General features: G+C 34.1%; 1 protein-coding gene across 4 annotated transcripts in view; it reads left to right on the top strand.

Annotated features, from left to right (window-relative positions):
- Positions 1-28,000, top strand: part of EcR (Ecdysone receptor) — an 830,271-nt gene that overhangs the window by 298,501 nt on the left and 503,770 nt on the right. For all 4 annotated transcript variants that reach the window (XM_085957983.1, XM_085957984.1, XM_085957981.1 and 1 more), the window contains one exon: positions 12,364-12,406. The gene's annotated coding sequence lies outside the window, so the exon portion shown is untranslated. The remainder of the gene's footprint in view (positions 1-12,363; positions 12,407-28,000) is intronic.

Here is a 28,000-nt window from a genome sequence, read left to right as displayed (position 1 = left end):
GTGAATTATTCGTCGAATAAAAGAAATAGTTTATTATCAACTTGTCCCTAAAATGTATTTCGATTAAGTCCCTGCTCTGTATGAAGAAACTATTAAACATGTTTACTTCTTAATAATATGTATTGATGTTGGAAAAATATGATTTTTTCACACAACTACTGTACTTAATCCACATAGTTTAACAACGATCATGCTTGGTTTTAACGGATATAGAAACTGACATAAAATACATTGTACAACTATTTTTACAAGCTTATACTTATGGATCACAACATCCCATAAACATACTTATTAGAAAATAAAAAATAATAATGTACTGATATTGAACCTGCGTCCATCGGATTCCGGCCAATGTGCCTTACCAATAAATTAATCAACCAGTTCCATACTAACCACCCTTAAATTTTCTAATAATGATGAGTCCGTAGTGTTATCAAATTCCGTTAACCGTAATCATCTTTTGTAATTTTTAATGAAGGTGTTTATAATATGTACGTACATAAATCTAGCATTCATTATTCAACATCTTATACAATTTTTAACACAAAATGTGTTCCTAATTACACGCAGTTTGCGAAGTATGTACTTATCTTCAATAACGAATTCTACATTCTTAAATATCATGTTATTTGTATTATTCATTGAATAAGAAATATTTTAATTAAAAAGCATTTCAATGATAGTAATTAGTGGATCAAAGCTTAAAAACAAGACATTAATTATACAGGTAAGAAAAAGGTAGAACATTCTGTGTTCAAAAAGAATACAATTTAGTTTACCTCACCCGACAAATGGGTTCCCTTAATATTCGTATGTAATAACTATCAAATCAAATCAAATTTATTTATTTTACATATAATGAACATAACAAATTATAAATTCAAAGCGTTCACGACATGACATTAAGTAAGTGTTAAGTAATAATTTTGAAAAATAAAAAAAACAGATAAGTGTGAGTTAATAATACAATAAGTAATAAAATAAGAAAAGAAATAAAATAAAATAACAAAAATAACAAAATAATAAAATAAAATTAGATGGAAGCACCACAGAGCAGTGGCGGCCGGTGACAAGAATATGAGGGAGTGCAAAAAAAACTCACCTATTTATACAAGAAGTCCATCTTCCATCGATTTTGAAAACACGTCGATAAGACGAACATCTATACTTAACATCGCAAGAGCATTTAGCCTGTCTTGAGTCATTGTATTTCTCAAAAATGACTTAACCTTTTCTAAAGTTGAGAAACAACGCTCACTTCCCACTGAAATCATCGGGATTGTACAAATTATTTTTAATAGGGTAACACTTTTGCCAAATACTTCCAGTAAATTATTATTAGTGAAAAGTTGAAGTATCAATAATGCTCCAACAGTAACGTAGAAATCTTCTCAACTGTATAAGACTATTAGTTCATTTTTAAGTTTAAATTTGTCACGTTAATAATAATTATTCATTATTTATAAATAAGTATTAAATTACCCGATTTAAAAAAATTCATTTACTAAAATATAAAGCCAGCCGGCTAGGTAGGCGGCTAGCTCTCTTCAGTACACATTTTAAATATACGTATGATTTTTTCAGTACACATTTTAAATATACGTATGATTTTGAAATGATAAATGCGAAACATAGCTGATAATTTGGCATAATTCGGTCGCGTTGTTTACGGAACTCTAACTGTGACCGCCGATTTTTAAAAATTCATTGCGTGCGGCCGCATTGTAGATATGTTTCAGATGATGCATATTTACATATTCCAAAGTTTTAGCGTTGTCCATCGAGTAATAAGGTAGTTATAATAAAAGTTATAAAAAATAAATGTCACCTCCGCGCATTGCCAATCTGCCCCTATGTTAAACGTCGAACTGCAAAAAATGATATAAACTTTGCAACGAAGGAATTTCGGCACATTTAACATGAGGGACATGCTTATTGAACATATTTAAGCCGAAACGTCGATATTGAGTGGAAAAAATTAATATCTTCGGTATTTTCTTTAAAATCAGCCCATGTCAGATTCAAATCGCAGAACGTTCCCGCGACACGACAGTGCTGTGATCTGTCATATAAAATCGCAACTTTGTTTAATGAATGCATTTTCACGATACCTACGATGACGTTATTGAATTGAATCGTCGATTTATGCTCTAAATTCCCATTGATGACATTCTGCCGCTACGGCAGCTATCCAAGGTAGGGTTGTATCGAAGTATTAGCACTTATTGTGATCCAAAAGCAGTCTTTATACTTACCCACCTATAGAATAGATGATGCGCCGATGTGAATAATAATTGCTTCATGAATTCGACTCGGAAAATTAATTCCCATTAAACTATAGGACAGTGGGTAGTTATCGACATACTACCTACACAATTACCTACCTAATGATAAGGTTAATGATACCTACCTAATCTCAAAATGACCACAAAAGAAATGGGGCCTTTTTATCGTACTTACTTACCTATCAAAATAGGTACCACCTAATCTCAAATCGACCACGAAATAGGGCCCCATTATCGTTTCAAATAAGAAAAATTATAAATAGGTAGGTAGGTACCGTTTAATGAATGCATACTTGGCTGAGCTAATAATGTCGGCCAATGTAAACTGTCATCCGTCTCGATGTGAATCGCTAATTAAAATAACGATGAACAATAATAATTTCACTTGTAAAATTCTCATTCAACGACAGTACCTATGCTCCATGTTCCTTCTTATTGAATAGATACCTACCTACCTATCTGTACAAAATAAACGTAATAATATATATTATAAGTCCTATGTAACTAGGTACCTACTTCAATGCGGCAAACACTAGGCTAATTAATTGTTAAAAGCTACCCACCCACCTACGTCTACAATTCTACACCTAAGTACCTATTTATTCTCAATAACAGCCTTTCTGTGGAATACCCACCTGATTAAAATCATAATGCACCTAAGTACCAAATTAACAAGCTGAACTGAACTGTGTGTACATCAAATTTAAGATACCTACCTATTGAAACACTAATAGTAATAGGGTAATCTCAAAATGAAAATAAAAAAATTAATCCACCAACGTTAGCATAATAATATCGGCGAAATCGGTGAAACCGGGAGCGGCTTACGTTGAACTAAACTTACTAAACTAACCGTTTGATAAATAAGTCGGGAATAGGTATGTTTCTATTTTTGCACTGCATGCATCGACATGACATTAGTCATCAATAATTAGGCTTCCAACTATATCTCGACGCGTGGCTTAAGCGCTTGTGTTGGAATATTTATATCAGCCAGTGTATGATTTTATTGTCCGAACGCCGAGTTAAGCTTTGTGTGCTATGGCATTAGGTACAGGCAACCTCCTGAAGAATTAACTTGGAAAACATCATTTCCAACGAAGATTCATGTAGTCTTATAGAACTTTGTTGGTTTTGATTCTACTAGCCTCATTTGTCGATCTAAATTTTTAAATGTATGCGTGAAAAATAGTGTAAATTCAAGGTACACTTTGAATTTTGCTCCTTGGCATGTCTCACCGATGGAGGCATGTGTGTATTGGTCGCGTCTCATTGGTGTAGTTACGTGTGTATTGGTAGACGGTGGCGTTGGCGCGTCGAAATCACATGTTGGAATACGCGCGGAATTCAAAATGATTGATTTCGTATAAGTTTCCGATATCGCATTTTTCGGAATACATGGGGGTTGTATATTATATATTTTTATTTAATCGATGATGGGAGTGCAGTGCACACTTTGCTCCTTTACTAGAGCCGTCCCTGCCACAGAGTGAACTTTGATAGACCCTATCTTAAAAACTTATAAAACAACGTCCACCTAAATTCACCCTCACATAAGTGGAATGTATCAATATCCGAAGCGATTTTATTAAACATGGTTAATGCCTTCCCAATTGACATTACTAACGGCAGGTTAGTTCTGCACCGTGGGAGAACAAACAACGGACGCCCTCGATTCCTAAGGTAATTATCAGAGACACACAAGCCAACACCACCAAGAATGGCAGAGTTCACATTTACGCCGCGTATAAGTCTGAAAAAATATGTAGCTAAATAAAGATCCCTTCTAAACTTTAAGCTACAGTATGTAAGCATCCCTAAGAGAAAATCAGTTGGGTAGAGCAACGGATAATATCCATACAGCCGAAAGTAAATGAGTCTCAAAAATTTCTTTTGGACTCTCCACCATAAGGCCGTACTTCAACTGATGCGGGGCCCAAACGATAGACCTACTCTCAAGTCTGCTTCTAACTAAGGAGTTATAGAGAATTTTTAGTACCGTAACATCCGAAAAGACCCGGGAAATACGCAAGGCAAAGCCCAACATCTTTAGCGCCTTTTTACAAATGGTATGTATATGACCACTAAACGTCAGTTTACTGTCAAACGTAATTCCAAGATCTCTTACAGATGATATTCGCGAGAGAGCTCTGCCATACATCGAATACTGGAGAAAACAATACGCGTAAGGCTTTAGTAAACGATAAAAAACTAAAAACTATATAATATAGGTATCTACCTAAATTTTGTTAATTTTAATTAATGAAGACAATATTTGTATTAATACGTAGGATATAACTTTATAATAATTAGTAAAAACATACGTAATGTCTAGCTCTATCAAGTAAGCCTTGACCTTAATGCAAATCGTGTGCTTTAAAATAGTTCCCATGCTTTTTATATGTTTTAACTCTACTTACTTACTTACTGACTGGGTTGTATTTTAATGACGAAAGTTAATGCTGTGTGAATCCGCTGCGAAATGGCCGCAAGAATATTTTCTAATTCAATTACATACCTACTTAGATATTTTTTTATTTTCAGTTAAATTATAATCGTGCGAGATTTTTGACTTTTATGTTATTTTTGTAAAATTTATTTGATAATGCTTCCTGTAATCAACACGTTTTACCGCATTAAGAGTCTAAATAACTTGCAAATACGTTCACTGTACATGTATGTGAAACTAGACAAGTTTTTATGTATGCTGTAAGTTGCATATCTTTATTCATATATATAAATCAAGCGACATGGCTTAAAATGAGCTATTAATGACATTTGTGCCTTTATAATATTGATTGCTGTATAATCTACAACTAACATCAAAGTGCAAAAAACTACTACTTAGTAGGATTATGTGCCATCATTTTCATATTAAATAATAACTATTTTTAGTTAAAAAGTGTGATTATACGAAAGAGATACATTGATATTTTTACTGAGTTCTGCGTTCTACGTTTGTGGTTTGAGTTTACGATTTTTATTTTATTTATTTTTCATTGTGAGAGGCTTCAAAATCGGGTCTAGGACGATTTGGCACAGGACAACTGGACGCCACGGAATTCGAAAATAAATAGACGTTAGGTACGTACTTATAGGTACTTTAAAAAATATTCAATATTAATATTTATATTTCAATGATTATATTATGATTTAATAGTTGGTGAGAATGTAAATATGCAGACGTAAACAATGATTTAATCGTGCATATGTTTAAGTTCCAACGAAGAAAGAGTTTTTTATTTTATATAAAGCCTTAGGCATGGTAATTCTCAATCCGCGATAAAGAATACATTATGTTAAGAGTAAAATGAATTCAAACTACTAAGTAGTAGATAGAATCTGATTAAAATACCTCGTCTACACGTGTCTACGACAGTGCGGCGTCCAATTGTCCGGAGGCCAGTCGTCCCATTCCCTCAAAATCAGTCAGTGAGTCGGGCCCCCAATACAGCTGATGACCAAATATTAAGGAATTCAGTGCTCGAAATGGATCGCTGCTCCGGTTTATGAAAACCCAGATGTATCAATCCGTCTCGTCGATACAATATTAATTTGACTGTCTGTCGGTCTATTTTATACACAAGGCGACTATCGACGGTAGTTTATCATATGTATGTATTGAGGAGGTTAATTGTTACAATAAATTAACCCTCTAAATAGATATACCATCATAAATTGTATGGTGTTAGAACTAAGCTCATCGTGGTAGGTATAACACGTATTGAATGATGTCAAATGTTAGTATGTGACGCCCTCACTCAGCAGCCATTTTGTAGGCCATCCATGGACTGAAACCGTATGCGGTTTCAAACCGTGTGCCATACTAAGCATATCTTTTCTGGTCGCGGAAATATATTTTCACAAAGTATTTATTATAAGCATCTGATCGTATCCGTTTATACCATAGACTTACACTAACAAAATTAGTGAAAATATATTTTCATGAACAAAAATCATAAGTTTAGTATGGCACACGGATCTAAAACGCATACGGTTTCAGTCCATGGATGGCCTCTTATACTGGTTGATTTATAACATTTCACAAAGAAGCACCAATATCTACCTTATAGTTTATATATATGACCGTTCTGCTTATTGTATTTAAATACAATACGATTAGCGTAGGACCTATTATAGTGTCCCAAGTTGGGGCAATCGAACTTCTGACGCGCGCGCAACTTGACATTCGCGTTTGGCTTCATTCTTTATTTTCTCTTTTATAAATACAGGGGGACCTGGTAGATACAGTTTACCTCGACTTATCAGATAATTACGTGCGTCTATAAATTCGTGTATGTATTTTACCTAATATAAATTCGAAATGATGTGATATTATAGGGGAATAATCGTTATAAAACTAAAGCTGTGTGGCAACTTAATTTTTCCCTAATACGTTATCCATAATATAAGATATTAAAAAAAAATTCTATGACAGAAGAGTAGATTGTTTTAATGTGAGTTAGGTTAGGTTATGTTAGTTTACGCATATCCTTCAGTTCGTAATGACGATATCAGGGATATCGACTGCCTCATGGAATAATTAATATGTTATTTACTTTATGAGATATTGTTTTTATAATACACCAGCACAACTTTTCTCGAAAAATACCCGAAATACACTTTTAACCAGGGGCCCGATTTCTTAACTATCGTCTCGTGTGGCACCAGACGACATGACGTAATTGTGACGTCAGCCAATACATGCCGCCCGCTCGAGCGTGTATTGGCTGACGCCACAATTACGTCATGTCGTCTGGTGTCACACGAGATGATAGTTAGGAAATCGGGCTGCAGAGCGTTGGAGCGGGAGCACGGAGCACTGGTGCAATAGGATTTTACCCGGAGCAGGAGCGGAGCCGGACCACCGAAAATTTGCAGTGCTCCACTGCTCCGGATGTTTTTTTGTTATTAAATTTTCGTCCTAAAATCCAATGAAAATAGTACCTACCTATATTTTGACACGTTGCAACACTAAAATAGGCAACACTGCCGAGTGATAAATAACCTCACTTTTCTCACAGAAGAGGCTAATAATGAAGACGATTTGCTGTCGGTTTTATTTAGTAGAATTAATAACGAAAATGACGATTATTTTAAAACAACTTATTTTTTATTTCAAAATTTGTATACATATAATACTTATTAAAACATTTTACCCGGAGCGGAGCAGACCCTCGAGCGGAGCCGGAGCAAGAAAGGTCCGCTCCAACGCTCTGCTTTTAATTAGTACTTCCTATAAGTAGAGTTATGATTATACTACATTATGTTGTAGTATAATAAATACCATGGAATACAAACCCATCCCTAGTTGGTGTCATATTATTTTTCTATGCGACACTGAATAAGACATTATGTAGATTTATGTTGGTGCTTATGATTTTGTTTCTACATCCTGCCACCATACGAACAGGCGAATTAAATTAATTCATTAAAAACATCTGTTATTTTTCATCGTCGTGAATATTTATTTGACTGCGAATCATGAACAGGATGGTTAGCTTGGTTGGCGTGGAAGGATCTATGGTATTGGAATACTTTAATGTGGTCAGTACCATTTGTAACGAGCTCTTCATTGCTTTCTCCGAAATTCAATATAATAATATTATGTAATGTCAGAACTATTGAAGTAGCAATAGATAAACTAGGCAAACGGTTGACTTATTATCAAGTAATAAGTAATTTGATTCAAACACCTTTCCAATTATCTTACCTAACTAGGTTATTTACCGATTCGCTCATCCTTGTGACCAGATCGCGTCCAAAGTCGTAATAAAATTATATAAAGGCCGAATAAACGAATTCAAGACCAAATTGTTTCGAAGGCCGGGTCCCCTTGCCCCAACCCCCGCGATGAATGCGACATCTGTGAATATATTTTATTTATTATTTCATACAACGGTCCACCGCCTCACAATTGAAATGTTCCAATTCAAAGAGTGTGCTCAGTGAATCGTAAACGAATCGAAATGTGGACTTACCGACGACCGTAATAAACGCAATATTCTAGTAGGTACCTATCTATCTGGAAGCTTGACATTATTCGATGAAGTGATCTAAATATGTATATGTTACGCCGAATGTGCGAAATTGACTATTACGTGAAATGGGCAAAATTTTGCCTAAATCATGAAACATGCAAGCCCGTCGCCTTATTCATGAATTAGGCAAAATATCTGCCAAGTGAGTGAATTCGGCAGATAATTTACCTATATCATTAATAAGACAACGGGCTTGACTATGACATGAATTAGGCAAAATTTTGCCCATTTCATGTAATAGTCAATTTCGCACATTCGGCGTAACATATATAAAATACTCGTTGTTTTGTGAGTATATCACTCTGAGGCTGTATTATCAGAAGACTTGTTTCTCGTTTATCGAGAAATTCTTAACGATACTGTCGATAATTTGAGACATTTTCAACCCATGTGCATTTTGAATTAATGACAACTAATCTTATGCACATTACGGATTCTTATTCTTGCGTCATCCCCTATCGAAGGCTGTTACCGTTCAGGGCGATCTTTCCTTTATCGTCTGTTACCTGGATCAGTTCGGTGGAATGTTACGAACGATGGTTGTAATTTAAGGCTATACTTCAGCTGAGGCATGGTGTAAAAAGATCGTCACTAAGCGATGCGCGGATTGTGCAAATGACCCGAGCCGAACGAAATATAATTTGTCATAAAAATTCAACATGCGTCCTTTTAATGTTATGTTTATTATTATATTCGTAATAATAATAGTATATTGATTGACATGTTATCTTTTTCAAGTACATGCGGAACGTTTTTTAGTCATCTTTACACGATTTAAGAATATATTCCTCCGACGCCATCACAAAACAAATTGACGTGCGAACAGGTCGACTATCGCTCTCCGACTGGCAACGCGGCCGAAATTACGTCCCACATACTGTTGAAAATTATTTGTCGTTTCACTATGTACGCTCTTCATCAATTTTGGAAAACATAACATTAAAAGTCTCTCAGCCCTTATCTACTGTATGAAAATTAGCCTGTCATAACACAATATTATGACGCAAAGTACGTCTTCAGACAAAAATTCTAGTGGAGTAAATATTCCTCATTCCTTGAATTCTTAATCCTGGAGAATCAAACAAAAAAAATTAATGGCAACCACTAATAATCATTTTATAGGTTTAACATACCTATAGATATAGGTACTCAATGTTCATTTTTCTCTTGTTGAAATTTGTTTATTTGTTATTTCCCTATACACGTGGAAGATATTCATTAAATAGATCATGGTACTGAGATATCGACCTGTATTATAGTATGTTTACAATCGCTGAAAATTACACTTAATTGAATACTCTATTGTGGCCCAAAAAGACGGGATCATAGACAAGCTAAAGTAACTCATTTAAAAAGCATATTATCATGTTATACAGTAATGAATTACGTATCAATGCCCCCGACCATGTCCGATCCTAATAGGATCATAATATGGGCCTCCACAAAATAGAGGTTTGTATTAACAGATATTGTTTTTTACGAGAAATGGATGTCAGCCACTTGCTCAACCTATTAGGTCCATACTCTGACTCACACACAAATTCAAAAACAATATGTGTACTTGCCAGACCCAGGATTCGAACCTGGGACCCACGGGATAAATAATGTTACATAAATAAATCATAAGTATTTAAATATATCATTCACATTTGGGGCACAAAATCATAAGGATCTAGGTAAAATAAGGACGTACCTACGCGCTGAGCTGAGTTTTGTGAAGTACCATCAGATCTGATTGATTTTAGTTGACAAGATAAATTATGAATCGAACATTCTAAAATAATTTTCGCAACAATTTACCAGCTTCTCAATTACATTACATACTTACTTGCATTACTTTTTATAAGTCAGTAAGTATATCAGTTCATTTGTATTTATACATATTAGTGTTTTATTGATAATTTATTATCAACAGTATACGCATTAATTATAATTTATCATTAATGCATATCCTCTCAAGCTAATTGTTACGAGTATATTACATTATTTATTTGTTATAATAACTCTGCCTGTTATTTTAGAACTAGCTAGTTTACGTGTGTGAAAATTAATGTAAACCGAACGGTTACAAAATATGTTTTATACATGAGCCATGACTGCCCTTGAAACTTGAATATACAATTTAAATGTTGACGTTGTTTTTGTATGTTTTAAACAATTTATCATCTGCTCTACTCACTATGTACAACTGTGAATCTCATCTGATGCCGTCCGTATTCGATTTGGGATTACTCTGTGATGTTTTCACGGTCACACAGAAATAGCTTAGAGACAATATACTACAGTAAAGATGCTTACATACTTTACATATCGATAGCGTTTGATGACTGCATAGTTACTATTAGGGATTCCAATCCCGGGATCCCGAGCTATTTTCGATACCTATAAATCCCGGGATTGATAAACATAATCCCGAAACTTTCGGGATTGATTTTTTTATCAATTTTTATGGAAAATAAAATAAAAATGAAAATATAACAGAAAAAATACTTTTAATAACAAATACCTAACTAATTAGAAATAAAAAACTGAGTTTGAATGAAGTTTGATTTATACCCATGTGTAAGTTGCCGATTCATTTTTTTTTTTTTTACATAAATTAATAAAAATGAGAAAGATTGGAAAAAAACAATGCTTCGCACTATAAACAAAGTAATTCCACCATGATCTCATGCGTTTTACGGCAGTTTCATATTTGGCTGACTAATTAGATTTATGAAGCGGAAAGGCCATAAGTACACCATGATTTGCTTTACTATTTTAAATCTCGCTAACTCATTCATTAAGTCTTTACTATCAGAAACAGCAATCTCATATTAAATTCACATTATTATTTATATTACAATATTATTTAGTCCATTAAACTTCCAAGATTGAACGTATACAATATTAACAATAAATGTCTTAAATAGTATAAATTATACTAGATTTATTTTTGACCGATTTTACCGATGTTATTTGTAAATATAAAAAAAATATATAAACAATGGGAAAAAATGCCAATCCCGGGATTGTCAAATTGTAATCCTGATATCCTGGGATCAGAATTTTTGCTCGGGATTGGATTCCCTAGTTAGGGGAACTGTACCGAATACTGGATACTTTTTGTTGAAAAATAATTAAAAATAGTAGTAGACATTATTAAGCATTGAATTGTTGCATAATGTTAGGAATTTAACCTATAATCACATGTTACATTAATCAAAGTGTTCATAAGAGGCTTAGATTTATTATTATTTATTTAAGGCATTTGTAGAATAAAATTGTCAAAAAAAAATGTGTCCCAATATTGGATAAATGTGTCCCAGTGTTGCATAAAAATGTGTACACCCATTGGCGTTGGCAACATCTTAAAAACGGCAACTCGGTTCGACTGGTCAATTAAAAAGCGATAAAAAATAAATAAGAATTAAACAATAAAATTAATCAGTTAACTATATTTTTTATGAAGTTGTCAACTTTTTCTCATTTTTGCTAAAATCCAGTTAACGTTGGGAAGTCGTTTGTTTTCCATAGTTGTTCATATAAGCAAAAATTTAGAAAACCCACTTACGCTTATTTTTACTATTTAAATTGTAGATCATGTAACTTTTACAAAGATACGAGTACGACAATTAGATTAATTAAAATGCTATTTTGCCGCAAAATTGTAGAACTTACTAGTAATTCTAAAATCTAGAGTAGACTCTAGACTTTTAGGAATACCGATTTGATGAAATTTCACCAGCAGAATATAGCAAACATACTTACCCTTTTTTAATGTATCGCTTGAAATATAAAAAGCATAACGCTCTCTTACAAAATATGGGAATGTGAATTTTTTTTACATTTATGTGTATTCTTTCAAATGCATTGTTGACATTTAATTTTTTTGCTGCAAGGTAAAATAGATTTCTGTGAATAAGACTTTTTTGTATTTACTTATTTCTGATTAAATATATTTTATTTTATTTTTAGGTACACAAGTAGTTACGCGCTTTCGACATTTATTATAACTAACAATTAATGTAATAATTCTTGTTTCTTTTTTGTTACAGATAAACTTTTATCGGCGCCTGTCAATTTTTCAACAACTTTAAGGTGAGTTAAACATTTTGATATTATTCATACGATTTTAAATCTTACATAACATATTCAATTTCCACAATTTTTTAGCAATAAACACATTGAAATAATTATTCATTAGTATAGTTTTTGATAAGATTTGATTAAGTTAGTTAAAATAACAAAATCGACCTGTAAAAATTATAATCGTAGCGGTGACGGAGTTGATACCGGGACGTTACCGTAAGGCATAAAGTCCACTAAAGCAGGCTTGCGGGGCGCTCGCGCATTTTCTATGTGAATCATCGAAAATACAACGTAATGAAATACGCCAGCGCACACTGGATTCGACGACGCATTGTGCCCGCCTGCCCCATGAGTCACCGTTGTGGGCTTTTCAGCCGGACGAATTAACGAAAATACAACGTAGTCCATTCATTGAACACGACGAGCAAAATCACGCTCTGGAAGCGTCGTCGATAGACGGGCGAGAAGACATTATTTAATAACAGAGAACTCATTGTTTAGTTATTGCGTAATTACAAGCCCCAAGAAATAATATAATATTTTTATTGCTTTGTTATGAGAGACGCTGATAATAATAATTATTTTGTGCTTCTTGGGCCCCTTATTACATAGGTGAAGGGTAATGCGCGGGTGGGAGGGGGCCTACTCAGTAGTGAGCGCACCGAACGCTTTTTCGGTGGGCTATATGCCTAACGGACACAATCATATGTGTTTGTACCGGCATACGATGAGGGTTGTATGAGCTGACCACGTTATCAATGAGGAATCTTTAAGGCGAGCCAGTAAACCAGTAGACTATCATGGTCCCCACATCCAGAAGCGGGCCTGCCATGTCAGGATCTTTACCTATCACGCCCAGTAACGTTTTCCAAATAGTGTTCGAGGTATTAAGAGTATTTTTATTATTCAGTGTATTTTTAGCGATTAAAATTATGGAGTTGTTGAGTATCAACACAAAACAATCAAAAATTTTATCACACAACCACATAGGTACTTATTTTAAAACGTTAATACGACGTTAATATAAAATAGCGCCTTTTTACTATTAGAGTGTGATGTGTGATGTGCGTTTATTTCATTTATCTGGTCGAGCCGCCACGCCGGGCCTAGAGGGCATGGCCCCTACAGGGGGGGTGGCTGACAGGGCTCTAGCCTGGTGGCCCGGGCTCAGGAAGGGCCCGGCGTGGTGAGTCGACCAGATAAGTGAGATAAACACAGATCACAAATTTTCTCAAATGGTAAAAAGTCGCCTGCTTTGTTATTTTACTTCAATGATAAATGATTAAAAATATTTATTTCTAGGCACGATACCATTTTTAAGTGTGAGCCGATACTCGACAACTCCATAGGTAATTCAACTGGATGTACCTACATATTAAAAATACAAAAAAAGCTACGAATTCACCTTAATTTTATCGTGTACACCATTTGGAAAACGAAACTGCAGCGCGTCATTTACCCTTAGCGATAGGTAGGGGGCCCCGCCAAACATCATAGCCTAGGGGCCCGCTTCAGGATGTGGGGGCCATGCTAGAGGGTCATGGAACTTATAAATACCATTCATATCACCATTCCACAAATCTCAACGAAGGATTGTATTATTGGTTAATACCGCGATGTCTAACTCAAATAATACGGTTGGTATATATATCAACGTACACTTTGTCATGTTATCAGTGACTTTTCCAGATACTTATGTGAGATTAACTGCCAGCTATAGTCACACTTCTACAAACCAGTTTATATGACGTATTTTATTTTTCAAGAATTTCTTATTTTTCGCCAATCATGTTATCTATGTGGGGCGCTGTGATATCGAAAGGAAGTATCGACACCACTATCGTACTGAAGATAAATATCAATGCCTAGGTATATAATGAATCAAATCTCATTTTACATGACACATTGCACTGCATGAGCCCTATTTTATTTTCATTCTCTCCCCACTAAACTCACGTCCAAGTGCCATGAACTCTTCATCAATCAGGTATACAGTCGCGGCTCTAGAACGTGACGAGGATTAAAGTCTTTTTAGCTTGGCGCATATATATAAACATAAACTATACTAAAAAAAAATAAAGTTAATTACCATATTATTCGCTCTTCGTCGAGGAATATTTTGAAGATTTACATATTAGAGCGTGAATCAACATTTTTTTAATAAGATGAATAGTTATTACTTCATCCATTAGCCCAACACATTAAGGTGAAGCCTTTACTGAGCCGTTTTTAAAGAGGCACCTAGCGGAAAAATACTAAGCTTGCAATTTGAGATATTTTTGATAATTTACAATTTAAACTATATTAATTAATAAATATGTATCTGAAAACATTAGAAAGAAAAATATTTTTTATTTTAAGTCAAAGATAAACTTACAATTGTAAAAAATGTAATAAAATGTGAATTTTTAGAATCGGACCGCACCCTATTACTACATATATTTTATGGTCATAATTATTATTAAAATTTAGTTTATTAAGTTTTGCATTGTTTATTAAGCATCACTTAAGAGATTTTTGACTAATTCATAGTTTTAATATGTTTTATAGCTATTTTAAAAAAACATCGATTTTTATAAAAAATATAAATGTGTTCAACTTGAAATCCTTTTTATTTATATCAAATCAAGCTTCAATATTGGGACCATACATAAATAAAATTTGAACATTGAAACATTGTACATTGAAATAACGACTTGGAGTTTTGACCAGCGGCAGACGACTTCGGAGATGGCTATTCTACCAACCAGATCAAAGTTAGTGGGATTTACGTAATATACTTAAAATACATTTTTGTGTAAGTATATAGGTACCAGGGTAAGTAAGTATATAGGTATTTCGGTATTCCCTATTGAATATCGCTATTAATACCGGTACGTATTAGAAAAATAATTGAAAAAAAAAACAGAATTATGTAAAAATCTTTTTAGAACAATAATATTTTATAGCAAGTGTCATTGTTGATCGCCAAGAACGATGGAGGGCCACCGAAGTAAACCAGACATCGTGTAACCCGACAAAAAAATTACAGCCTTTTATGTTAATAAAAACATTTTGTTTCCACTTTCAATACCGAATACCACCTATATCTGATTTTTAAAACCGGTATTTCGGTATCGTAAAATACTGGGATACCGGTTTTGAAATACCAGTATTGCAATCTCTAGTATATACAGAAGAAATTCTTTCAAAATCCAAGGCAGAGCACGAGGCAGAGTTTAGATATCGATATCAATTCGGGTATCGTATCGAAAGAAAACTATCGATACATCTCTATTTGCGAGTGCATTCAATTCAACGGATTTATAATTTTCTGTTTATGTCGCTGTTTTTCTGTCACCATGTTTCACTGCAGATTGCAATTTGTCCCACGAAATAAAATAGCACAGTTGTATTATTTGCCAGTATCAGATTGGTTTCGCTTCGCCCTCAATACGTCGGCGTTTAATCGGTTTTTCTTATCTGTGCAGAACTAACCTAACCAACGAACGCGATGAGACGCCAGACGGTAAACAAGCGTAACCTTGCTTCAACCGCAAAAAGCTTTTCACAGATTGCACCTTCTAATCCTATCTGATGCGATAACGATTTAAACTCGATCACAGGTGTGAAACTATCAACTAATTTTTTATGGAAATTATGGAAGCTAGATGACCACTCAAAAAAGATAGATCTGGCAAGAAAACACTAAGCTGCTACTATACTTTGACTGGTTGAAATATACTAATACCTATGTACCCTTCTACGAAAACAAATTAGTTAGTTTTACTGTGGTATCTTATCAAATTATGATATGTTCAAAATTAATAGATTCGAAAGAGCTTTGTACCTATACCGTTTCCTAAACTATCTTCCAATGCATAGGTACGTATTTAAGATCCTAAGCACAAATATGTGTACCATGGTGACCATGGCCCCCACAGGGGGGGCTGACAGGGCTCTAGCCCAGGGGCCCGGCATAGCGAGTCGAGCAAATAAGTAAGATAAACATACATCACAAATTTGCTCTATTAGTAAAAAAAGTCGCCTGCGGGCGCTATTTTCCTTTAATAATAATTATATTTTAAAATAAATAGGATTGCATATGTGATTGTGCGATTGTAATTTTTAATTGTGTCATTACTTGATATTAACTCCATAATTCAAGACTAAAATTTAATTTTATATAATATTTAATTTCTTTTATTTTGTTAACTGTCAATTCATGGTGGAACTGCATTGTATTGTTGTTTTAATTTAATAAAACGCATTTTTTTGTAGTACTTATTCCACTTTTAATCAATAGATTGGCACCGGTTTCGTTGGCCTCAGAGGGACATTTTCAACTGAATAATGTTCATCAATACTGAATTGTATTCAGTTGAAAATGTTCCTCTGAGGCGGACGAAACCGGTCCTAATCTATTGATTAAAAGTTGAATAAGTACTACAAAAAAGATGCGTTTTATTAAATTAAAACAACAATATAATATTTAATATTCTTAATTTTACCCTGAACGCCATTTGGAAAACGCTACTGAAAAGCGTCACACTGCCTGTAACCCATAATTATTTAAGACGATAGGTAGGGGGGGCCGACAAAGATCCTAGCCTTAGGGCCCGCTTCAAGATGTGCGGGCCGTGATGGTGACAATCGTGTAACTCCGAAGAAATTTAAAAACTATTATATTGATTTTTTACGATAATTTAATCATACTATATTATAATATTATGCTACAAACAATACGAATATAAACAGTATGGGTACTGTTCGGTTATCCCGGAGGCAGCGGAAAACGCATTTTGAAAATAGTCGATAAACTGGATTATTTGTTAGTTTGGGTTAGTTTAGGTTCGGTTAGGTTGGGTTGGGTTAGGTTAGGTTAGGTTAGGTTAGGTTAGGTTAGGTTAGGTTTGGTTAGGTTAGGTTTGGTTAGGTTAACCTAACAAATAATCCAGTTTATCGGCTATTTTCAAAATGCGTTTTCCGCTCCCTCCGGTATAACCGAACAGTACCACAGTATGTATATACATTGCCATGTTCTTATTGTGCAGGTAAAATTATACAAGTGTCTCAAATTTCATCCCTGTACTTTGCTCATGGGTGTGAGACTCTTCCTTTACTAGTTTACTAGGCTATAAGTATAATATATATATTCGTTCCTGTCTTGTCGTGTTTTAAGGAAAACAGAGCTTCGTATACTTTGAATAAATGAATGTTAATTAAACTAAAAAATATTTATTCAAATTAAGACAACTAAAAACATAATCCCGCTCTTCGTGGGATTACTTCTTGTATATTCTGACTTTTGAAACATTAATCCAACTAATTTTATACTCAGCCGTCTCAAAGCTGTTTTAAATTTTAAATGAATAAATTATAATAGTGTTACAGTATTCGTGTTTATTCAAATTTTGAGTACCTAGTGGAAAGATACATACCAGAAAGAAATTATGTAAGTCAATATTATTTCCATGCCGAAACGTCAGTTAAGTCGAAAAGTCGTTATTGGCGGTAATTTTAATTGTATATGGCCGGTGGGGAAGACTGCGTATTTAAGTAAACTGTGGAGTAAAATTAATATGTAGATACTCGTATATTAAATATAAAAATATGGCATTGTTTTTGTGCCCTTCACAGGATCGCATCGCATTTATTTTCAAAAATCCTAGTTATATCTTTCCAGTTATCACTGGTGTGCGTACACACACACACACTGTCACCTCTCTTCCGGACACTCCTAGAAGAAAAGTTTGCGCGAGTGGAGAACTACAAGGTTCTAATTGTTTGTCCTTGAAGAAACAAAAGTAACAATGAGGCAGCTTAGAATACTACTTCATTGTTGGGTTTGTTTTTTCAAGGACGAATACTTAGAACCCTGTAGTATTAGGCTCGCGTTTGGCTAACCATAGTCCATAGTAATATCTAACATCTTTGACGGGAAACAACGAGAGACAGACAATTTATTGTATTAATAATTAACAGATATATTTAATTAAGCGTACTGAAAAATCGAAGTTAAAAAAAAATATTTTTAGTCTAAAATAATACTTTTTACATGGCGATGTAATAACACTGGTATTATGGTAGGACGATAATGCCCGCCACAAACAAAGGTGCCTACCCGAGTACTGGTAGGCATAAAATAAATAAGTAGTAGCGTGTACATTTGTCGCTTGCCTAATGCTCACAGGTGCGTACTGACCATAATAATATGTCATGAGATGATGAAGCAGCACCCGGTATAAATAAGAAAAATTTAACGGCAAGAAATGAAACTAAAAATAAACTATTATTAAGTATAGGTACGAGGGAATTTGTTAAAGGTACGGTGGCATATCAACAATTCAGACAGTGACAATGCGTTGAGCTATGGCAACCAGTGTTTGTTGACAAAAACATGTTAGACGGGGTACGAAAACAAGCTATCTGGCAGGAAAAACGCTAGATTTTGTTAAAATACCATAAAAAAAAAACTGCAAAAATTTAACAAAAAATCGGTATACGGGTAAAAATGACACAAAATTTTCCAAGAAACTCGTTTCACAATTGAGAAAAAAATATAAATTTACCTAACAATCCACGACAAGTAATAATTAGGTAAGTAATACCAGAAAGTGGAATCCGCGATAATCGTCAATCCGATGCCACATGTCTAAGCACACATTAAATTATCATATCTATTACCATTATATCACCATAACGCCAAGAATGCTCCTATTGTTTCATTGTGTTGTTTTATTTCTCAAGTACTGAGCTACCTTCATTAAATATAATATCTATCTGATGGTCATATATTTGATGTGCAAGCAAACAAATAAACTAAATATCTAGCTCATTTTCAGCACATATGAAGCTGTTGAAGGCATCAATCATCATCATATGCCTATCGAAAAATGCTAGACTTAGTAAGGAAATCGCTAAGTTGGCAACGCTGATCGCAACATAGGCTCTGCACCGCGATTTCCTAACTATCGACTCGTGTGGCACCAGACGACATGACGTAATTGTGACGTCAGCCAATACACGCTCGAGGCATGCCGCCCAGCGCGCAGTGCTCACCGTAGATATTATTACGTTGAAACACCTATATGTGTATGGTGACAATGAATAGCGCCGCTGTCTGAGTAGCGTTATTTTCTCGAGTGCTATTATCACTCCGATAGTACGTCACAATGCTGTCATATGACGTCATGTCGACCGGGCAGCTGGCACTCGCAAGTTCTAACATAGGGCCCCTGTACATAAATTTACTGATATCAAAGAGATGATAAATAATGTAATCCGCCGTGCTACAAAAGCAGACTTAGGTGTATTAATATTCACGTCAGTAGTTTTACAAACCTCGTAAGTTAAGGCATAATTTAATAATCCCTTTACCTCACGAAATAGGTCATCTCGTAAACTGATGGGCTATCCGCTATAGACTGTAATAATAATGGTGTGAAGTATTCATCCCTCGTCCTTATGGCATGCACGCTGTGTGGAATTTAATCAGGCCGGAAAGAGATCGCCATTTCCGGCAGGACGATGATGGATGGCGAATGCATTTCGGAATTAGACTCCTGTTCCCGTTTCACTTTCACAATAGCCTAAGGAAACTATTAACCTACAAAATATTACTATGACATTTTCACAAAGTTTAATAAGTATTTTTTAAACATACCGTTATATTCCACCGAAGAATTATACCTACAAATCATTTTACGATTTTTACCATTTCCGACCAAGACACCTCTTAAATACTAATTATAGCTCTACGAAAAATTATCCAATGTCTAGGTAAATTCTTTACTTAGGGATAATAATATTAATTCTGTTATGGAACGTCAACGCGTGATTACAAGGCCCGTTTCAGTCGGGACACCGGTGTCGCGCTCGTATATAATAAGGAGGCTTTTGTATTCGACTAAAGGGGCCTTTGTATTATGTTTATAAGCGCTACAGAGCTAATGAGTCAACGCGTGTCCGGTACACTTTTTTGTCCGCCGCTACATTCTCAAGCCGCCGATACCCTTATTTTTATTACTGCAGCCAGTTTTATGTTCTAATTTATAACGCGAAATTATACGTTGACTCATTAGCTCTGGGGCGTTCATAAACATAATACAAAGGCCCGTTTATTCGAATGCAAAGGCCTCCTATATTATATCGAGCGCGACACCGGTGTTCCGTCTGAAAAAGGCCTAATACTAGAACAACTGAACATTGAGATTACGTACGAGTTAACTGCGATTTCTTTTTGCGCACGAATTACGTAGGGTAAATTTAATTATTATCGTTATTGTTATTATTCCTGACTGCTCTTACACGAAGCCTATTGCATCGTTTTCTCTCGCTCGGCGTTGCTCTAACTATGTCTTTTTTCTGTTGAATCATATAAACTTGACAATTCATGTATTAATAAATACTTTTTTTGTACTTGATAGAAATACTGAATAAATATAGAATACTGAAATGCCATTTTGACATTTCATACTGATTTCTATAGTAACGCACGTATATATTAATAATTTACTTGCTAGGACTGGACACACAAGAAAAATTTGTACTGAACAAACAAGAATACGACCTAATAAAACGTGGTAAAATCAATGTCATGTCATAGTCATCTACTAACTGGCTTGTAGTCCATACAGTTAAATCAAATACGATAGATCCGCGACATTCACCGCCATTGTAACATTTGAAAGCAAACTTGAAAAGTATTTATATAAAATATGTATTAAGACAATTAAGAGGTATTAATAATACAGTGATAGTATATTAGATTGCGGTGCAGCGTTGCATTACTTACTGCTGTTTTATTATCAAATTTTATCAGGCGTTGATACGAAAACAGAGGTTATCGCAATGACCCCTGAGTTGATTAAATAAGTGAACACACATTTATGTGCCATATTTGTGTACGAACGGTGCGTGAAAAAAAATGAATGAATTTATTCATGATATTACTACTAAACTATCAGCTTTGAACGGAAGTTATTTTGTGATATGTACACAGTCCTATAATATCTACTACTATAATAATTAAAGACTTTCAGTTCTGTAATGGGTGTTTTGCATTTTTCATCTATAAAAAATATTAAATTACTACAGTCAAATACCATTTTTAATACTTTCTGTACCAATACTGATGAAATACGATTACCGAAGAGGTGCCAAGCCAGAACCAACATTTGGCGGCCAAATAAACGGAGTCAAGCCTTGTAATATTTTTTGTATTAAACATACATACGTCATAATATCATCACAGGTTCTTAATTTAGGTACCTATTCATTAAATTAATTAACCTGAGACACCAATAGTAATATTTTTATCCGATATGCAATAGTTTTTGAACTCGTAATGTAAGGTAATGTTTAATTTTAATGTAAAATTAAAGTACGTAGATGCATAGATATGTATATTATTATGACAAGGCCTGAACAAAAACGAACCATTCGGAACGCTTATATCTCCGCAATATTAGTTAGAGTAAGATATAATTTTTACGGCTGAATTAAATATTTTTTGTACACGTCGCCGGTAAATTATTGTTTTGGATGACTACAGTCATTTAAAAACTGCAAGCATTTATTTGTTGTTTTTTAAATTTATTGTTTTTATGTTAAATATGAAGTTAGTGGTAGTTATTTTTAGTTAATCTGGTAGAAAATATGATTAACTATGTTGTGCTTAAATTTGGTAGCCGTAATGAGAAGCAATATGATGGTATAACGTTTCATAGTTAAGTTAATAATAATAAAATTGAGGTTCTACCATGCGTTATAAGTAGGAAACACTGCTTCATTTTTCGAACATTACCCATTCTCTTTATATTATTACTCTGAGGTATATAGTCTATTTTAACCGTCTTTAGTTTTGTATAAATTATTTTTACTATTGCGTTGAATGCATGATATCTACGCCTACAAAAAATATGACTTGTTTTGTATGCAGTTTAATAATATATATTATGATATATTAAATATAGTTGCGTTATGTATATGAATCGCAAACGTTGAATGCATTTAACAGCAAAACTGTAATTATTATATATACACCGACTGAAGTTTGTGAGATGGTGCTTATGGAAAATATTATTAATACGAGGAAAAACTTGTTTGATTTACCTTATAGATATAATACGTCATCTTTTTTTACTTCGTCATGATAATTAATCATTTATTTTGTAATTTGTGGTTTTTCTCCACGTGTGCATATGAATAATTTCCAATAAGCGCTCGATTCAATAATTCATTCAAGATGTTTGTCATAAATTCATGTATCTAAAAATTTTCCCCCGCTACTGTCATGCCGAACTCGCATAAATCACTCATTTACAAATGTTAATTTTCATAACAAAAAACAAACGGGTTTAAAGTTCTCATCGAACAATACATACAGAGGTCAACAACACGAACAATTTATGAAAAAAAACTACTATTAAAACATTATAACTGCTATCATAGTCCTACTTACTTAGGTTAGAACTCAGCAAACGAAAATTCTTTAAAAAGTATTGTTACGTTTTCATTTATTTTTACTAAATGAAATTGCAAGCAGGTAGGTATATCGTGTATTACTAGGGAACTCAGAAATAATGGGAACTGAAATACCTAATGGGTGTGGAATAACAGGCAACCAATAGTGTGGTAGAATATGGGATAAACTTGATCACGTGTCAAGAATACGCTTGTCCTTCTTTCTGTCATGTTCTCTCAGGTTATGCACTGACGCTCATTTAATATTTGCGTATTTTTTTGAAGGTTGCAACACACTATTGCACGTCTATAATGTGTGGTTCATTTCCGTAGTTTACTCATATTCAAAATTCTGCATCAAAATGTAGTGTATTGGGGTATAGCCTATCGGAATTATATTTATTAATGTGTTCTGTGTGTATTACACATAAAAATACGATAAAGTTCCGCAGTTTTGTTTTATTGAATTTTAACTATGCACAAAAACGTATCATCTATTTTCCATGTAACAATAAAGAATAAATGGTACACGTTAGAGTTGCCACTTCATAACTTTGCACTCCGGCTCTAGGATGACAATGATGCAATAGCGTTCTAAATACATTATTATCTATTTATTTATTTATTATTATTATATATTAATACAAGTGAATATCATTTGATCTAATTGTATGCGAGGTAATCAGGCAAATAGGCGTATCAGTGTAGTAAAAAGTGCAAAAAAACGTATATTTTACGACCTACTACATACCTAACTCATTTTTAATGCAGGGATTGGAAAACTTTCCTTTCACGGATGCTAAATTAAATTTAAAATAAAATAACTATTTAGTCCGCATTTATATAAGTCATATTAGTGGTGTGAGGTCTATAGATACTGTAGAACGTAGATGCATAGCATCCGTAGTCATAATCAGTAATGCACAATATAATAATATTATACATTTATGTGCAATAGTATGATAGATTTTATCTCACTGTGCTTCTTCTGGGTAAGTGTTTTATATTATCATTACCATATTTTTTAGAATCTCGCAGAGCTACTTTTCCGCAATACCACACTCAGTATTACATTATAGGCTTCAATGACAATACCTGATATGTAGTAACAAGCAAAAGTCATAATTATTTATACAAAGACAAACCGATTGTTTATTAAACAATAAAATCTTATTAATTTTTCTATGTACTTATTAAAATCATTGTAGCCCGCTGGCTATCGGTTGCTAATCACTGTTTTAGCCAATCGAACAAAAAAATATATTTTTCACAGTGTTATTAATTCCATAATAATGATCATATTTGGGCTACATTGACAATAACTGACTTGACAATATGAAGGATGTTTTTGCAAAAATATGTGTTAAGTATTTAATTATATAATTGCCCAACATTGAATGGCACATTTAAGTTTAGGTTGTCTTCCAGGTATTTTTGGCTTATGGCCCCTTTTCAAATATAATTCATTACATACAGAAAGAAAATAACAAATTCGACAACTACATTATAATCAGTAGGTATTGATTAATTTAGTAAAACGCATTTTTTTGTAGTTATTCCACTTTTTTATTTAATAAATTTGGACCGACTTCGTCCGCCTTAAAGGGACAAAGGGAAAATGTGCGTTTTATTAAGTTAATCAATAATATAGTGCAGTTCCACCATGTATTGATAATTAACACAATACAAGAAATACATAATAATCGTTTTTAGTGATTTATTTCTTTATAATCCGTAAAATCATCCTAATAAACACAATCCACCATTCTCTTACTGACTCTTGGTCCAGCGTATCCCGATCCGCGAAAATTGGCTAGATTTGCTTGATTGTTTCGTATTCAAAAGCAACCACATAATACGTGTATTATCATGTACTTTAGTTACCAAGTGGAGAGCTTTTCTCGTAATACTACATTTTTTAAACACTTTTATTTTGTCCCTGGCGTTGAAGTATAATTACTATACAATAAAATTATATATATAACCTAATTTAACAACTAGAATTTTTTTCCTTAATTTTAATGGTATTGAAAAGCAAGGCTGTTTGGGAATGTGGTCTGTGTAGCGTCGCAGCGTCGACTTATCGATCCGATGCACGGCGTCGTGACGCCCACTCGTTTACTAGGCCAGCCAAGTAAAAGTGCAGCGACGCCTAAATAATAATATTGTGGTGAATGCGCGCGAACTGAGGAAAAAAACTGACACAACCTTGGTACACCCTTTAAATAAAGACGTCAGTAGTTTTATTATTGAAAACATCTGCAGTACACTTTACATTCCTTATACATATTCACTAATCAATTTCCAATCTAAGCCATATAAATAACTGGTTATGTTAAATGTTTGGAATATTAATTACATGTTCCGTCCTTATCATAAAGCCAGCAGGACGTCTGCCAATGAAAAAATGGGTGAACGATATAAGAAATATTTACAAGTTTACAGAAGGGATGGCTTATGATTCACAGTGATTTAAAATCAGGTGAACATTATCATATCGGTGGTGTCGGCTGACAATTTGAAGGATTTAAACAATTCGTAACCGAAAAGTGGGTTGAACAGTAAAGTAATAGGTAGATACTTTTTAACTAGCTTAATTAAAGTGCCTGACTGTTCTAACGAAAGAAAGCTCACAATCATAGAATGTTTATTCTGAATAAATAAACATACGTGACACAACCCCGAAATCAGGTCGCCGCGATCGGTCGCTTTGAAAAATGCATACATTTTTTACCTCGGTCTCTTACCTTTCATACGTTTTCTCAGGAATTTATGTCACAGTTAAAATGGAAGTACATGGAAAGCCCTAAACAGAGTGAGAACCATGGTATGGCGCACTCGAGACAACATGGTGAAGTGGGGGCTCTCCGATGACCAAACTTGCGAAGTATGGAGAACCTTTTTTCATGCAAGGCTTGCCCAGTAAGCTGCAATTTGACGAGATCCTACAAGCCGAGGAATATGGTGTTGCCTTCGCCAATTTCTGGAGCGACACATTGTAGCTATTTAAGACCCGACACGACGAAGAAGAAGAAGACAGTTAAAATTATATAGATGTTGCTATTTCGGTACTCGAATTGTAATTAAAATAAGGACACATATTATATCAATTTAAATTATTTGTGGCACTAATTGGTTAGGTACTTGTATAATCTTATAATTAACAAATGATCGAAAATAAGTTATTTATAGAGTATCATTACAGGTGTAGAGTATCACTGCACCACTGAACTGGTGGTTACTAGTCCGATGGACAGTGTAGGTGCATATGCCGTAGGTACACGAGTCAATTATGCAACTAGTTGGATCAAAACAAGAATGTAGGTTTTCCCGAATACGAGGGTGGGTCAATAAGTCCTTAGAAAAGCCGACAGGTGGCGCGACTAGTACTGTAAGCGGTTTGTTTTCATGCAGCGGCACTACCGATTCAGTATGCTGCGAAGTTTCAATCAGATTGGTCGGGTTGTTGTGTGTTTTTCGTACATTTAAAAAAAAAATTTGCTTGTGGAAAATGGAAAAATGGAAAATGGAGAAAATTGAGTTTAGAGCTGTTATTAAACATTTTAATATAAAAGGGTTAACAGCAAAGGAAATAAAAAATGAGTTGGATTTAGTTCACGGCATATCTGCTCCTTCACTTGCAACTATTTATAACTGGTTAAATGAATTTAAACGTGGTCGTACATCAACAAAGGATGAACCACGCCCAGGACGTCCTGTAGAGGTGACTACACCAGATATGATCAATAAAATCCACGATATGGTGTTAAGTGACCGAAGATTAAAGTTGAGTGAGATAATTGAGGTTACAGGGATCTCAAAAGGTAGCGTCATTTCTATTTTACATGACAAATTGGGCATGAAAAATATTTCTGCAAGATGGGTGCCGCGTTTGCTCACAGTCGACAATAAACGCAATAGGGTGGTGGCCTCTAAAGCCCTGTTGTCGCTCATGCAACGCAATCCGGATGAATTTTTTCATCGCTTTGTGACTGTAGATGAAACATGGATACACCACTATACTCCCGAGACGAAAGAACAGTCAAAGCAGTGGATTGCGAAGACAAACCATGTCCAAAGAAGGCGAAAACCGTAAAATCAGCTGGTAAGGTTATGGCTACTGTATTTTGGGATGCACGTGAAATTATTTTCGTTGACTATTTGGAAAAAGGAAAAACAATAACAGGGGATTATTATGCATCTTTATTGGACCAGCTAAAAAACGAAATTGAAGAAAAATGGCCTCATTTAAACAGGAAAAAAATCCTCTTTCATCAGAACAATGCCCGTGTTCACACATGTTTACGATCAATGGCTAAAATTGAAGAATTGAAGTTCGAATTGGTCGACCACCCACCGTATTCGCCAGATTTAGCCCCCCAGTGACTTTTTCCTTTTCCCAAACTTAAAAAAATGGCTAAGTGGACAAGGTTTTTTTTCAAATGAAGAAGTCATCGATCGGACAAATGCTTATTTTGAGGACCTTCCGAAAACTTATTTTTCTGACGGTTTAAAAAAAATTGAGAAACGTCTAACCAAGTGTATTGAGCTCCAAGGAGATTATGTTGAGAAATAAAAAAAAAAATACAAAAATAAAAACTGTTTTAATGCTTTTTTCTAAGGAATTATTGACCCACCCTCGTAGATATCTGAACGTAGGTCCGTCGTGTATTCAAGTCATGAGTAAACCATGCAAAGCTTAGGTCGCTTAGGAGATTATGTATTATATAAGTAGGTTCTTACCCAAATCATCGTAATAGTCAAAAGTTACTAGGTATCTTAGTTAGTATTATCGACATTATTGATAATAACATATTTGTATAACTATCATAAAGTATGTTTTCATTGTAATTAAGAATAATACATGGCTGGAAAACTAACTTGAACCCGATAGATGGTTACAAATACAAAACATTTTAAGACGTGTATTAAGGGGAAATCTTCTTAAGGGCGGACAAGCTCAGCGTAGGTCAAAATGGAGCTTTCATTGCATTTTCAAAGCATGATCCTGGACATTGCTTAAACGTTGTAGATAATCTATTTATGTAATTTTGAAGCCTTATTACCCTTTATATTTATTTTAAACATTTGATCACTGCATAAAGTATTTTTATTAGATAAAATAGTATTCTTTTAAACCTCTCGCTCTAATGTTTT

The sequence above is a fragment of the Rhyacophila brunnea genome, unplaced genomic scaffold, assembly GCF_057557595.1.
Source record: "Rhyacophila brunnea isolate RB1 unplaced genomic scaffold, BYU_Rbru_1.0 scaffold_7, whole genome shotgun sequence".
In the NCBI taxonomy this organism is placed as follows: domain Eukaryota; kingdom Metazoa; phylum Arthropoda; class Insecta; order Trichoptera; family Rhyacophilidae; genus Rhyacophila; species Rhyacophila brunnea.
Note: the sequence above shows the minus strand (reverse complement) of the source record. Positions and strands in the feature narration are given on the sequence as shown.